Here is a 13,974-nt window from a genome sequence, read left to right on the forward strand (position 1 = left end):
TTTCGCGGAGAGGATTCTTCCCCTTGAAGGGGCAGCGCAATATGACGAAGACAGAAGGCAGGAACACAGAGGGCACACAGGATGTTTGCTGTGTGAATTTTACTATGAGGGCTTAAAGGAGAAGTGCTGCTGTTTTCATGGATTTCATTATTATGATGATCATCATCACCCTATATTCCTGTCCAGTGCAGGCCGTCGGCCTCTCCCAGTGATCCCCGTTACCCCTTTTGTCCACCTGCAGATCCCAATGGCCACCTGAATATTCCTCAAATGCGCTGCAAGTTCCCTTCGCACCCATTCTGTAACTGTAAATATGCCGGCTGCCTGCGCATTACATATCCCACCCAGAACCGTTTTTTTTCTCTAATCCAAGCTTCAATATAGAAGTTGAGCTTGTCCGCTAATCCGCTAAAACGAAGGCATTGGGCGAAGGCGTAAACGTGAGTGGTCTGCATGGTGCAGCCACCTGGTGGCGCAGAGCTCAAACAGAATCAAAAAGCTAATGTTGCATTAGCCGAATGTATTCTTCTTCGCTCCTGGCGTAAATTTTTGACAGCAACACGATTACGCCAGTGCCGAAAATTGACACGCGCAGCGAAGAGGAATACGCTCGGTTAATGCAACATTACATGTTTCTGTCTGTTTCAGCAAAGCGCCACCAGGTGGCTGCACCATGCAGATCGCTCACGTTTACGCCTCCACCCCAACGCCTTCGTTTTACCGGAATACCGGACAAGCAGACTTTCTCTACTATCTTCTTTCCCTGAGCGCCTCTCTGGTCCTAACCGCTCTCGTCCTTTCAATTAATGTTAGGCCTAATATTTTCGGGAAATCGCCGTCTCCGCTTCGCAAGTTCAAAATGCAACAACAGGTCCTTATGCGGAATATGTTTTCGCGGTGAGCTTAATTTTTTTTTCACGGTGAGCTGATGCACGTGAACAATTTATCTTTCACGACAGGCACCTGCGCTAATATGATTTTACAAAAACACAATTTTTTACATGGATGTAACTTTAATGCAGGTTACTTCCATGCGGGTCTACAAACCTGTGTCTGTGTGTAGGTGTGACTGCAAATGAGAACCAACAGCTCAAAGAACAAAATGTAGTATGGCTCCATACGTGCGTTTGGTAGCCGACGTTTGTTCTTGTTTCCGCGAGTGATGCTTTACTGCCTGCAAGAGACAGGCTCGCCATAAATTGGCGACATTTATCTATTTTCAGAAAAATCCCGCATTGTTCTGGATGCGAAACGTGCTTATGACAATGGAACCCACAGAAAAATGTATACGGTATAGAGACGGTAAAATTTTCAGGCTGAGTCTTTCATTTGGCATGGAGGTACTTGAAAAGCTTCGTTTTTTTTCTCGCTCTGAACATGGCCCTTCCAGTGGACATTATGCTTGTCGGGGCGTCCCATAGACTGGGGTAATTAGTCCGACCCTATGTAATCTCGGCCTTGTAAGGTTTGTACATCATCAGCCAAAAATGGTTATTGTTTGAATCGATGTAGACATATCGACGATTCCAATAGACGATTACAATTAAATCAGTGATTGTGCTGCAACAGCAAAATGCAAACAAAAAGCAACAAAAAAGGCAAAACAATCGGACATCCATACAATACATTTTCAATAATAGTTCTTGTTTCCTTCGCTTTTCAGTGCTCTTCGGAGAGGACGCAAGAAGGCCAGCCAAGCCTGAACAGATAGATGGACAGCCGTACAGTGGCAGAGGTCATCGGTACTGGTGTTTAAACAACGGAGCCTCTCGCTCATCTATGCTTCGCCTACACCAAAGAAAAATGCGCTAGCTGCCAGCTCTTATGGCGCCTCAACGAGTGCAACAAAGTGTGCATACACATATAAATCGAGCTTAGCAAAGAGTAGCGGCTCAACAGCGGTTATGATCTTCGCGACGGCATCGTCGCGAAGATCCAACCCGTGGTCTCGGGCCCTGCCCAGAAGGGCACGAGACCAAGGCGCTGAACCTTCTTGCAGTACTTCTAGAAAAGTACCGCTGCATCCCAGCTCTGGAGTCCAACGAGAGCTCGACATATTCGGCGACCGTACCCGCGGCGCACAGCAGGAGCCGGGCCTTCAAGAGCCTGACATTGATCGGTATGCAGCTTGAGAGCTGGGCGGAAGGGCGTAGCGTCTTCTTCTGGCCTATCAGCCGTCTCGACCACCTTGAAGAGCTGCTGTTGAGCGACAACTGACCAGCTGTTTACAGCAACATGAGCCTCTTCGGGTTACCGGTGCTGGACCTTGGCAAGCGCAAGTACAAGCACAAGAACTGCGTTGTCGAACTGACTGTCGCACGCTGTGTGTTCTCGTCTAGTAGTAGATGCGGCCAATCGGGAGCGCGCTTCGCCAGGTGCCTGCGCTATTCGGAGACGAATCTGCAAATGCTGACGTCGTGAGCGAAGGTTTCGCCGGACGAGCGCCTCCTGAGGAGCTCGTCCATCATATCTCGTTGAGGTTCATATAGAATCGTACTTCGACATCAACGCTCCGCTTATTCGTCACCTGGCATCTGGAGCGAGCAACCATTTCTCCTTGCTGCAAGTTGAGCTGCACGGCTGCGGCGAAAACATCGCTGAACTGGCAGCCATCCAGGTAACGGGTTGTGTTTCGATAACTGCTTTTTTTGCATTACGAGTATGCGTGCGCGGAGAACACTAGACAGTGCATTAAATCAGAAATGCGGTGTCCGTCTGCTACACGAAGGTGCGCATTCGCAATTTCAAAACATTTTCAAAAATATTCGCGGTGAGGTGTTGCAGGTGACGAATTTATTTTTCATGACAGGCGCCGCTACACAAAATTTTACATGAACGTTACGGAAATATATGTTCCATGCAGCTCTGCGAACCTGTGTCTGTGTTAGCTGTGACTGTAAATGAAACCCCACCAGGAGCAATATGTAGCATGGCGTGACACGCCACCTGCTGCGTGAAAGACTTCGGATGGTTTGTAAGGGTGTAGGGCTCGTATGAAAATATCACGTATAATATGCGCCATATTCAACAGCCTGGAGTGATAACTTGGCGCCGTTGGTGTTCCGCCGCTGAGATGATTTAGGTGACAGACAAGATATTTTGGTGGTAGGGGTACACTTGCCGTGCGCTTTAATGTACCAAAGGTTGTTAAACGTAATCCATTGCAACTTCCTTTTATAATTCAAGTGCAACTTGAATTAGAAGCTTATTATGAGCTAATCCTACTGCATTTGTGCTACTGAGAGCCATGGCAAATAATTTTCGTTGAAATATTCTGCTTGATTTTATGTAATGTACAAGAGATGTGATGTACAAGTACACAACAACATCTGTGGCGCGGTCGATAGTTGCTTCAAACCTGCTTTTGGGATCCCCCGAGAGCTAGTCGGCGCACTACAGTCGACATTACAGAATTTGCAGCAATCGCCTGAAGAGACAGGCAGTGCAGCCAAGGAAAGCATCGGCGAAATTCCTAGTTATGTTTAGATAGAATGTAGAAAAAAGAGCGTAGTGAATGAACCAAAAGAACATAACCGCACGAGTAATGCATAGATGCTTATTAGATTATTATTACGCAATTTCTCTTACTCCCAGGAAGCAGCAAACAAGAATGGCTCGCTCGTCGAGCATGCGGCCCACTTTGTTCTCAACGGCGACTCGGGCGACGACAGCTACGGGGCACGAGCGATCGAGCTTGTCCACCAGCACCCGCGGCTCGTGGACCTCATTCGAGAAGTGCGCAGGTGTGGAGATGGTGAAGGCACTGGACATGGCTCAGTCCTCACTGGCAGCGGTCCAACGCTGCAGCCTGGACGAATTTATGAGGCTCGCCGGTGTGGTGCGAGAACGCGTGGAGTGCTCGGACCAGCCCGACGCAGGCCGCCGGCTTCCTGACATCGGGGAAACCAACTGGTGGCACATTAGGCAGATCATCAGGCTTGCTCACGTTGTGCGGTCGTGAAAGACGTTCCGGTGAGCAAAACGCACAGAGCACATGGAACTAGCGCTTATATTGCACATGGGACTAGCGCTGCAGCAATTTGCAAGTTAAGATTGGTTATCGCGTTTAAAGACATTGCTTAACCAGAGGACGTTACTTTTTCGCGGAGATGATTTTTGCTGTCTGGAATGTACTGTGAGCGCATAAAGCACAAGTGCTCCTGCTGTTTTGCAAGGTTTTCGTGCATCTCAATATTATCATCACCATCAACCTATTTTTATGCACAGTGTGATCACCAATTATTCCCAGTGATCCCCAGTGGTCCCCAATGACTCCTTTCTTGCACTCTCTGATTTCAACGTCCGTCTGCAAATTTCCTCATTTTCATCACGCTGCTAATTTCCTGCTTTCCTGGAATGCACTGCCCTTCCCTTGGAACCCATTCTGTAAATGTGATTGGGCCGGTTATCTGCCTTGCGCATTGCATATCCGGTCCAGGTCCATTTTTTCGCTAATGCCAGCTTGAATATCTTCTTTCCCTGTTGGCTCTGTGGTCCAAGCCGCTCTCATCATTTTTAGTCAGATCGCTCTCTGCGCTGTCCTTAACTCATTGGCGAGTTTCTGCCTACTATTGGCACCGGTAGAATGCAATGATTTTACGCTTTTCTTTTCAGTGACAGCGGTGAGCTTCCAGTCATTGATTTTGGTAATGTCTGTCCTATGTACGCAAAAAAATATTTCTTCTGCAAATGGCTAAATAACGTTCTTATAATCAGGTTCCGATATGAGTAATTGACTTAGATGACTCTATTTGTGTAGATACTCTAGGGAATAAAATGCGATTAGGAATACTCGTGCCACGGCCAGGCTAGTGGACATTACTTGTCTCCTGCGTACTGATCTTGAAACTTACTCTTACAGCTTGTCGGTTAAGGTGCTAAGTCGTTTCTTGCATTTCATCCGCAGTGTTGCTCAAGACGGCAATGTAATCCGCGAACAGTAGGTAATTGAGATATTCCCCGTCGTGCCATACTCCTGAGCGTTCCGACTCTAATAGCTTCTTTTAGCATGCAGAGGGAGAGCTTGTTGCTTTCTTGATAGTACTTTTCAACTTTTATTGTGCAAGGCGGCTGTGGATTATATAGATAGTTGTGAAGATATTCACGTACGACTCATGTATTCCTTAATTACGTAATGTCTTCATGAACCGTGTTATTTCTACCGATACAAATGCATTTTCCTAATCTAGCAAAGGTATACATATAGATTTTTCTACGCAGATTTCCAGATTACCGGATAGATGACACGGATGTAATCCATTGTAGAATAGCTTTTGCTAAAGCTTGCCTGTTCTGTTGGTGAATTCCGCTGGAAATTATCTTGTTCAACATTTTATACAATACTGAAATCGAGATATAGGGCCGATAATTCTTCAATTCTTTATGGCGCCTCGTCGTGTGGATTAGCTGTCTGGTAAACTTGGAGTGAAGCATTGCATAAAACGGACCACAACGATATAAAGCATAAAACCGCCTTTACTTTGGTTATACTGAATGGTAGCACTAAAGTGGAATTACTCAAGTTCTAAAGCGTAATCACATTCCCTTTGTACGCTAAGCACATTCTGAACTCGAATTCGCGGTGCAGCTCTTTTTTGTGCATTAAGGATACATGTGTAGGTAAAGGCTGCCGTAATCTGCCAACTTTAGGGTAATTAATCGTAGGCGTCACATAGTGCGCGAGCTTTCCGACTAGGCAGTTGGCTATAACAGCTATTATGCCAGGTCATAATAAAACCGTGAAAGGCGTAATAAGAGGTGAAAGCAATGAAACTCAACGCACTCAGTGTGCACTGAATGGTTGGAATACACGGTAAAATAATGTAAACGGTTAAAAGCGAGAAATGTTGCAAATGTGTCTTTAATTCAGACCCTAAGGGTGTAATTTATATAACTCAGACCCTAAAGATGCGAGTTATATACATATTTACATCCTTTTTCACTCCTAAGAGTGTAACTTATTTTACAGTGTCGTGGAAATTTCGCACGTTATATTTTTAAAACAATATTTTGAAGGAATCAAGGAAGGAAGCTAGCTGTCGTCCAAAAGCTAACTTTCATTAATGATAATAACACATTTTTGCACGCTTTGTCTCTGTTAGCAGTCTGCCTGCTTTAAATAGTTGTTAAGCAGAAGCCAGTGGTAGGTCAAAGAAGTCTCTAAATTAAAGAATTGTGACGTCATAAGCCATATTATGGGCACATACATTATAGAGGAATTAAGACGCTCTTCTTACTTGTGCGTCATGCTGCTTTGGGAATAGTTTAATCAAAACGCGCTCTTCACACAAGATTCCTTTCTGAAGCATTAATACTGCTGAACTCCCTCTTGAATCTTGTTACCGCGGGCCACTTCCAGGTTAACCTATGCCACCGAAAAAATCCATTAATGTGCATTAACGACAAAATAAGACCGCTCTCTTCAGTAGAAGAGACTCAGAAAACGAGAAGATGTGATCTATACTTTCAGTAGGCACGCTAGCAGAAATTGGACATTTCTGGAATAAATTGATGAGCCGGATCCGCTCTATTCCCAGGAACCGGCCGCCTTGGTGATTTGACTCGCGGCATTGGCCAGGAACCGTTCACGGGGTAGTGTCGCCGCCAGGGCACATCCAGGATGAAACTCGCCAACATCGACAAGTGCCGGCGGCGCGTCCACCAGTTCCCTATGAATGCGGACATCTACAAGACTTGACTCGATTGTGTGGCCTGCAACCTCTCCGGCTGCAGCGTGGTCACCAAGCTGAATCGTGCATGAAGCTTGCCACCACGAGAAGTGTTGGGGTTTGGAAGGGGGGGGGGGGGGGGGGGGGGTGCGCGTCCTCATGACTACGGCCATACTGAAGATTTGACTATCATTGGCTTGCAAGAACTCCGCGCACAGCGCTGTCACCAGGCCAGCTATAGACCGTTTTATTGAGGGCGCCGCCATTTTTCGATCGCAGTGCCGTCTATCGTGCGGCGCCATGCGGGGTCGCGCTTGAGGGTGGACGGCGAACGTTCTGTTGACAACATGTGGCAAGTTTTCGCGCTTCCCAAGAGGTGCCAACAATTTAAAGTTAAACTTTGGGGTTTTACGTGCCAAAACTACGATCTGATTATGTGGCACGCCATAGCGACGGACTCCGAAAATCTCGGGTTCTTTAACGTGCACATAAATCTAAGTAAATGGTGTTTTTTACCCCATCGAAATATGCCCGCTATGGCTGGGATTCGATCCCATGACCTTTTGCTTAGCTGCCAAGCACTATAGCCACTAAGTAACCAAGGCGGGTAATATTCACCTCTCTTCCATAAGACAGTTTGATCATGGGTGCCTAGTTCCGAGTTCATCGCCGAGCGCTCCATATAAGAACAAAGCCTCACGAACATGCACGCGATGGTGTCAAAACCTTTCTGTTGATGCTGGCAATACAAAACGGAGGCTTCTCTGCTATCGCAGTGGCGGTGTCCTCGAAGTCGCCACGGATGAAGATCCACTTCACGCTTGCTTCATAAAGTCATTTATTTAGCCGAGAACAGCAGAGTGGTAGCCCCTCAACCTTGAGTCATCTCACATCGCAGAAATCCCAGACAGCACGTGTTAGAATCGCACTAATTTGAAATTAAACTGCTACATTTCCAAACTGCCGCTGGCAGAAAATGGAATCCACACATACAAGTGCGAGAGCGAGAGTGGCGCGGAGCGCTGGTTAGAGGCTACGTCCCTCCTCGCCAATAAAACGGTCTATAGGATTAAGCTCGGACCACGGAGCCTCTCACATAGCTTGGCTTGCGACAATATATCAGGGGCCTGCTGACAGATGTTCAAGCACCTGAACGACAACAAAAAGTACTCCTTCATGTAGGAAACGAGCACCGAATAGACGAGCCGAACAAGAAGGGTCCTCACTATCGCGTCGGCATCGTGTGAAGAAGACCGACTGGAAACTCCGGAAGCCGCAGCTGACAATATGGGCCTGGGACCACGGCGCTGAAACATCTTTCAGTCCTGGAAATGCTCCGCTGCATCAAAGATCTAGAAATTACCTGGAGCTGGACGAATTCGAGAACCGACAACTACGCCAGACGTTGGATGCCTGGATGCGAGCCGGGATGAGGTGAAGCGTTTCGTCCGGGAGCTCACGTATTCGCCACAACTCGGTCGGCGACCAGATTGTTGGGCGCTGCCTGTTCACGTCTGGCAGCCTTTACGGCAACTCAGGATCGCCTTTCTCCCGGTACCAGCGTAACCACGAGACGATGCTGCGAAGCTGACGCTTAAGGCGTTGTCCTCCCCGGAACAGAGCCTGCCGCGGAGCATTGTCAGCAGAATGTCACAGATGGCAACGCTGCGCGGCTACAACGAGACATCTGGATATACCGTAAAGCCCTGTACGTATAACCCACAATCTATTCTCGTGCCTAGTTATTAACACCTAATGTCAAACACAAGAACAGTGGGCCAGCACTTCTATGAAAGGACTTGTTTTTTAAAAAGTTGTAGAACAAACATTCTTTTGTCGCAATGCAGAAAAAAAAGAAGCAACGCAATATTTCCAAATTTTCAATTTGTTCTAGTTATACCACCGTAGTCATATGTAATGGGCTATTAAGATCATTTTAATAAAATAATCTGGCTTAATTAAAACGCTACTGTTGAAATTCGCGGCATATATTTATTGGATATATTCTTTCAACGCGCTATACTACGAAGGAAAGCCTAAATTCATCCCCTTCCTAGAGTTATCATGTACTTGAGCAGGCAATAGCTGCATGCATATCTATAGTTCAAAATAAAATCACTATATATGCTGTTGCGTCAACAAGAATGTAAAGATGTTTTTCTTTTCAATGTAAGTCCTCTTATTGTTTGCTTTTCAGTTCATTTCCGAAAGCACACAAGAAGGCGAGCCAAGCCTGAACAGAACCATGGAGATCGGAAGAGTGGCAGGGGTCATCGGTAGCGGTGTTCAAACCACAGAGCATCTCGGCACCTATGCTTCCCAACACCAAAGTGGCAGGCGCTTGCTGCCAGCTGGCACAGCGCCTCAAGGAGTGCAACAAAGTGCTCCTGCACATATTAATCGAGCTTAGAAAAGACGAGCGGTTCAACAACGGTTCGAGTCTTCGCATCGGCATCGTGCCAGGCGTACCCAGTGGATACCCTTGGAGCAGCAGCTGCCAACAAGGACCCGAGACCATGGCGGTCAACCTTCTTGCAATTCTTCTAGAAAAGCACCGCTGCATCACAGCTCTGGGTTCAACGGGAGCTCAAGGAATTCGGAGCCCATGCTCGTGGAATTCAGGAGGAGCCGGGCCGAAAAGAGCGCGACAGTTTGCGGAATGCAGCTTCACAGCTACGTGGAAGAGAGAAACCTCTTCTGGACGATCACTAGACTCGACCAGCTTGAAGAGTCCCAGTTTAACGACAACTGTCCAGCTGTTTAAAGCCACATGAGCCTCTCATGGTTTCCGCTGCTGGACCGCCGCAAGCGCAACGTAACCACTCTAGACATCGGATGCGTCGATATGTGCCGAAAAGAAGCCAAGGTCTTCATCCGGGCTATGACACGCAACAACTCGATCGTCGACCTGACCAGTCGGACGGTGCTCGTTCACGTCTGGCTGTGGATGTGAGCACTCAGGAGCGCGCTTCGCCCGGTTTCTGCGCAATGCCAAGCCGACTCTGCAAAAGCTGGCGCTGAAAGCCAAGTGTTCGCCTGACGAGCAGCTACCGTGGACCCCTGTGAGCGCCGTGACACAAATGACCACGCTGACAGGTTTCAACGTGGGCTTCTGCATCTACGGTACGGGCTTGTACGTATACTATATTTTCATGCCTATATAGTTACAAACTTAAATGCACAAGTGATAAAATGCAGAACGGTGCCATAGTTGTGCCGATGTTGTATAGAAGATATTTTTTTTGCTGAATACTTGCAATGATACTTCGTTCTTCGTTCATTCTATCTAATATCGCTATCTGATATGGTTGGTCGAACTTGATTTAGACATGAAAGTGACTATTGAAGGTTCAACAGAGCGGGAAAATTGGGGTTTAATTACTTATTTCAATCGGGCGGAAAAAGCGGCACATTTCCGGCAAATCATATTTTAGACAGCAGCACATTGTAAAGTCTTGGCAGGTGATGCAGTACCGTATTATATGGCTCCACACCAAAAACAACAACAAATAAACTAGGAGTGAACGTGGGGGTAATATATGAATTTTGCCTTCAGGTGGGAATTAACAGCCGTGTAGTACACGCTACCGCAAAGCGACACGTGCGGGCGATAATTGTATAGTGCCCGCTCCAATTATTCTCATGGCTTCTGATAATTAAGTATTTCTGACAACCTCACTCAGTATCAATAATCCGTCGGCTACTTATTATTGTCTTAGATTTGTGTGCAAGCTTAAATTCCTTTTCTTGAGTACCGCAACTGCACCCTCGGCTTATAATCGTATCCGCCTTTTAATCGCAAAACTACGTGTTCGTGGGACTGGCTGCTCCTTTGCAAATGGTAGTTGAGTTTCTTTAGCTTAATTAGTACGTATGTCAGAGGTCGAGGAAGATGGATGCTAGTAATACTAGTGGAGAAATTCATCCTGATGTTCGCGCTTTTTCCAGAAATGACCTGCCTTGGTGGATGGGCCACGTCATATAACTGAAGTGAAATAGAGCTCTTCTCTCGACCTCTGCGCTTCCGACAAATAATTTGGACTGAATAATGAGTGTGCTTGTAATTCGTGATTGCGCGCGCTTACTTGCCTTAGGCAACTTCTTATCTTGATATCTTATCATTGAGATGTTGAATTCTTGCGTATTGCCTTCTCCGCACTTGGCGTATTTCATTGGATAGTCTGTCGTTAGCTGCGCGACTTGACGATAGTGGGTTTGTTTTGAAAGATCGCACTTCTCATAACCGCTGAAATGTAGCTAATATTGGGTGCTGCCCACCCACGTTAGGAAACATGGAAATAAATTCGGAAGCGATCTCTATCAATCTCTCTGCATTTGTAGTTATTTTCGTATTATCAACGAAATTCACAAACGCATCCACGTGAGTGTGCACGTGATCCGCGCAGTCTTCAGAAACGCACTAAGCCTGGATGCCGTCCCGCAGCGAACGCTGCTTGTACACAAATCATTACATGCACGTCTAACAATTTGCGATAACATGGTGCCTATGGTGTTCCGCGGCTGGGATTGAGTTTACTGACTAGTGGCCGTATAACGTAAAACTATTTCAGTATGTTTTTATTCCAATCTCCTGATGTCAAATTTGCGTAACCGCCGACGCAGGCATCGGGCGGTCACCCGCAGGGTTGTCTAAACGAACGAACCAAATGCTCCCCTCGTTCATAGGAGGTCACTTTTGTTTGCTTGAAAAACGAATAACATTGTTTGCACTGAGCGGCTTGTCTTATCCAATTGGCTGACAAGAGGCGAGGAGCATGCTCAAGTGGAGAGAAATTGGATGGGGCGAGCCACTGTACTGAATATCGATAACCGGATGAAGAGGGTAGTGCCGGCGTTCGCGATTTGTCCGCTTTCTGGTACTTAGCTTGCGGTGGCTCGTCGACAATCGCGGCGGCATGCAACGGAAGCTTAAGAATGACGCTAAAACGAAGTCGTAAACATGGCGAAAGTTCTGGAAAACGTTACACAGCCACGCAAAAAAGTCTTCTTACACGCAAATAAACCCATCCTCTCCGGCAGGTGCCAGTAGCCAGTGCCTGAGCGATCGGCGGTAGCCATCTTTTATTCCTTTCGGAACGGGGCAGCCTGCGGCTATTGAGAAGAAAATTCAGTTTCGTTCGGCATATTAATGCATCTTTAATGCGTACGCGTCACTTGACTTGGTAAGTTTTTGCGGTTTTGTGACGTCGCGTGACAGGCAGGTTAAGTGGGTGCAGACCGAAAGCTTTTGACCAATAGCCGAGCGCTAATGGCAAAAAGGCGTCGAATCAGAAATAACTATTTTTGTTTTGTTCGGTCAAATTGTGCATATTCAGCGTGTACACGTCATACCAGATGGGGAGCTATCGCGGTTTTCGTGACGTGACAGACAGGTGAAGTGGTGGTGGTCCAAAAAGTTTTTGACCTATCGCGGTGGGCTAATTGCAGAATTGGATAGGAAAGTTTTGAATAATTTTACGTTATAGCGCGCTAGATCCCAGCTTCGGCTGCCCTATTCCAATGGACTGAACGTGCCCTGAACTTTCAGTGAACGTTAAAGATCTAAAAGTTGTTAAACTTATTCACTGCAATGTGAATCATAATTCGCTTTCCGGATTTAAAACCAAATATTTTTTTTATGTAAATTTTTCGCTTGATTTCATGTACTTTACAAGTCTGGAAACGTCGTTAGTATTAAATAAGCACCCAACAACACCTGTGGCACGATTGAGAGTTGCTTGAATCCTGCTTTTGGGGTTCGCCGAGACACCGCCGGCGCACTGATGTCGACGATAAACAATTCGCAACAGTCGCATGAAGGGAAGGAAGCCGAACGAAGCATAGGCGAAATTTCTTATGTTTAGATGTAAAGTTCAAGAAAGAGCGTAAGGAATGAACACAAAAGGAACATCACTGCACGAGAAATGCGTAAATGGTTATTAAGCAATTGCTTTTTCTCCCAGGAAGCAGCAAAAAGGAATGGCTGTCTCATCGAGCCTGCTGCCCGCTTTGTGCTCAACGGCGACTCGGACGACGACAGCAGCGGAGCACGAACGATCGAGCTTGCCCACCGCCAACCACGGCTTGTGGACCTCATTCGGCACGGCGCAGGTGTGGAGACCGTCGAGGCATTGGTGATGGCTCGGTCCTCACTGGTATCGGTCCGACGCTGCAACCTGGACGAAATTATGAGGGTAGCTGGTGTGGTGCGATAAGCGGAGTGCTTGGGCCAGCCCGACGCAGGTTTCCGGCTTCCTGACATCGGGGAAACCAACTTATGGCCCATTATGCAGACCATCAGGCTTGCTGACGTTGTGCGGCCGTGAAAGACACTCCGGTAAGCTAAGCTCAAAGAGCATTGTCTCTCCTTCAGTGCACATGGGACTAATGCTGTCGCAATCCGCAAGTTCAGATTGATTATCCCGTTAAAAGACATTTCCTAGGAGTAGACGTTACTTTTTCGCGGAGAGGATTTTTCCCCTTGAAGGGGCAGCGCAATATGACGAAGACAGTAGGCAGGAACACAGAGGACACACAGGATGTTTGCTGTGTGAATTTTACTATGAGGGCTTAAAGGAGAAGTGATGCTGCTGTTTTCGTGGATTTCATTATTATTATCATCATCATCACCCTATATTCCTGTCCAGTGCAGGCCGTCGGCCTCTCTCAGTGATCCCCATTGCCCCTTTTGCGCACCCGCAGATCCCAATGCCCACCTGAATATTCCTCAAATGCGCTGCAAGTTCCCTTCGCACCCATTCTGTAACTGTAAATATGCCGGCTGCCTGCGCATTACATATCCCACCCAGAACCGTTTTTTTTCTTAATACAAGCTTCAATATAGAAGTTTAGCTTGTCCGCTAATCCGGTAAAACGAAGGCGTTGGGGCGGAGGCGTAAAGGCACATTCACACCGAAAGCGGAGCGTCTAAGCGGACAAGCGGATTTTTAAAGCGCCGAGGCGGCGAGCGCCCGCGCCTCTTCAGACCGGCCGCGTTGTCTGGCTATCCGCGCCGCCAGGAAGGCGGGGCATCTCGCAATTTCTTTAGCAATTTCAGGGACGTGCCGCCATCTCGCGGCACTTTGGGTTTGTGCGCACACTTTCGATATTTTTTTCTTCGTGGGTCGGCGCGCTCCCGTCCGCTATGTACTTCTGCAAAATGTTGAGCTCAGACGAAGAAGACGAGATCGTTGGCATTTTACTTGCCATTGTCTAGTCGATTTTCAAGATTTGTTACAGCGCAACAGAATACAAGGACAAAAGAAGGTATAAAGCGACGACACGGCGCCGTGTCGTCGTTTTATAC

The sequence above is a fragment of the Dermacentor andersoni genome, chromosome 3, assembly GCF_023375885.2.
Source record: "Dermacentor andersoni chromosome 3, qqDerAnde1_hic_scaffold, whole genome shotgun sequence".
NCBI lineage: Eukaryota > Metazoa > Arthropoda > Arachnida > Ixodida > Ixodidae > Dermacentor > Dermacentor andersoni.